At 56.2% G+C, this 2,699-nt stretch overlaps 1 non-coding gene across 1 annotated transcript; it reads right to left on the bottom strand.

Annotated features, from left to right (window-relative positions):
* Nucleotides 1-1,428: 1,428 nt before the first annotated feature.
* TRNAA-AGC (transfer RNA alanine (anticodon AGC)) lies at nucleotides 1,429-1,500 on the bottom strand. The gene has a single exon. It is a non-coding gene; the product is annotated as a tRNA-Ala (tRNA).
* Between the last annotated feature and the right edge of the window lie 1,199 nt (nucleotides 1,501-2,699).

Raw genomic sequence — 2,699 nt, 5'->3', positions numbered from 1 at the left:
AGTGGTTACTGGATAGAACTGATACCTCACTGTTGCCAGTGTCCCCGGTGGGCGAGATGACACACTGAAATGTGAAGAAGGAGAAAGGAAAACATCCGTGGGCTGTTTCCTCATGAGCAGACACACAATATGGAGATGCCGAGGCTTCTATTTTAAATTCAGTTCAAAGCATTCTAGTACTGTTAAAGGCACATCAGAACTACAGTCTTGCAGACCTGTAATAATATTGCCAACAGCAACATTGCTCATTAAATGACAGCGCAGGACGGCTTAACCTGAAGCTAAGTGAAGCAGATCCATTTCCTGGAGAAGTTCACCTCCAGGGCACCACACATACAGGCCCCTTCCGAGACCCAGAACCTAATCTTTAAAAGTTTCTTCAAGGGTCGGCACCAACACTGGATGCATGCACGTAGAGGGACCAGCACATTATAAAGTCTGATATTAGAGATAGCAGCTATCGTTATTTTTAACATGCGGCTTCTGTGCCCGGGGAGTCTGGTACAGTCTCGGGTCATGGGAAGCGCCCCTGGCGCGGTCCCAGCCAGACAGCAGGACTCTGGGCTGCTGGGGTTGCTGCAGCGCTGGTCGGGAAGAAAAAGCCACAGAAAAGCTGCTTTCTAAAGTCCCTCCATTTGCTCATGTGATAGGGAATCTGGAAAGTTGGAAGTTTGGACTGATGCAAAAAATGCAATAGATGCTGCATTCCAAAATGGGCTAGATGTTCAGCAAAACACACAAAGGAGCCAGCCAGCCCAGGAACGGTTGAGGGGTGGCTCTAGAGAGAGGTGATTATTTTTAGGAGGCGAACACCAGCCTCTGCAAGCCGCCGCCAGGGCGCGATGCCACGCGCGGGGCCGTGCGCTCGCGGACCCGGCTGGGCAGGAGCCGAGGGGGAGCGCAGGGGCAGCTCCGCGCCGACGCCGGGCCCTCGCGCTGCATGTTGTTTCCTGAGCCCAAGGCCGCGTTTCGCAAGGTCAGTGGAACCGACGGCTTCTCAGCCTCGGGCCTAGGAGGAGAGGGCTTCCCAGGTAATTTCCCGTGGAACCCACCTTTATCTTACCGAGCCCGGAAATGTAAAACCCGAGCCAGGAGCTCGGCCTGTCGCCTCGCCGACTTCCAGCACCGAAACTAAGTGAAAACATCCATTCGTTTTCTCGTCTGATTTCGGGGTTATACGCGTAAATGTCTGTTTTTTTTTGTTTTTTTTTTTTTTTTTACTGGAAAAGGGACCGAAGGTTTCGTGGTTCCGCTTTGTGCGCTCCAGCTGCTTCCGACACGGAGTAAAAAGGAAAGGCGGAGACAGAGCAAAACCCGAGGAAAAAAGCCTAGCACGGCGGCAGAGGGGATCGCGATCGCGTTTTACGGGAATATCGGGTTTTACTGGAATGGGAAAACCGGGAGCTGCCTCCGGGGGACAAAAAAAGCTGGAGATGCTGGGGATCGAACCCGGGACCTCATGCATGCTAAGCATGCGCTCTACCACTGAGCTACATCCCCGCCGCGGGTCAGGCGCTGCTTCAAAAATAATACAGAAATGTATGCCCTTTTCATTATTTGCGCTTTGTTTCTGGTCCGTGAACGTTGGATTTATGATTCTGTGAGAATGCACACCAGGGAATTCTGATTTACGTGCGTCCTGCAGACATCGCTCACCGGGGAAACAGCAGAAGCAAAGGCAGGACTGTCACGGGGTCGGAAATCACTATGAAGACTTCTCCACGACCCCATCCCCCCCACCACCCCCCCTCCAAGCGCTTCTCTCTTCCCTCAAAAGATACTCGAGACAAAGGAAAGATCCTTCCAGAAGAGGTCGAAAGTGCTTTGCCAGTGGTTGTCTTTAATTTTTGAACCGGCTGAGCTGCGGCGGCCCCGCCGCTCCCCCAACCAGTGCCTGTTCCGAGATGGCAGGGACCGCAGCTTTTCTCAGAAAACGAGTTGCGGAGCCGGGCGCGGACGCCGCAGAAGCGAGCCGGCCGCGGTGCCAGCCGCCCCGAGGGTCAGTCGCAGGCCCCGGCTGCTCCCGGCCCCTCCCACATCCCCGGACGGGGGTCCTCGACCTGCCCCGGCCCCGACGGCAGCGGGAACAAAGCTCCCGACGCGACGCCCCCGCGGTCGCGGCCTTTATTTTCTGCAGAGGAAAGCGGTTCACCCCGTACCCAGACCCCTTTCCCCGTACCCAGACCCCTTTCCCCGTACTCAGACCCCTTTCCCGGTACTCAGACCCCTTTCCCGGTACTCAGACCCCTTTCACCGTACCCAGACCCCTTTCCCGGTACTCAGACCCCTTTCCCGGTACTCAGACCCCTTTCCCCGTATCCAGACCCCTTTCCCCGTACTCAGACCCCTTTCCCCGTACTCAGACCCCTTTCCCGGTACTCAGACCCCTTTCCCGGTACTCAGACCCCTTTCCCCGTACCCAGACCCCTTTCCCGGTACTCAGACCCCTTTCCCGGTACTCAGACCCCTTTCCCCGTACTCAGACCCCTTTCCCAGTACTCAGACCCCTTTCCCCGTACTCAGTCCCCTTATCTCGTACCCGGACCCCTTTCCCGGTACTCAGACCCCTTTCCCCGTACTCAGACCCCTTTCCCGGTACTCAGACCCCTTTCCCCGTACTCAGTCCCCTTACCCCGTACCCGGACCCCTTTCCCGGTACTCAGACCCCTTTCCCCGTACTCAGTCCCCTTTCCCGGTAC

The sequence above is a fragment of the Tamandua tetradactyla genome, chromosome 5, assembly GCF_023851605.1.
Source record: "Tamandua tetradactyla isolate mTamTet1 chromosome 5, mTamTet1.pri, whole genome shotgun sequence".
Lineage (NCBI taxonomy): Eukaryota > Metazoa > Chordata > Mammalia > Pilosa > Myrmecophagidae > Tamandua > Tamandua tetradactyla.
This window is presented reverse-complemented; position numbering and strand designations above follow the sequence as displayed.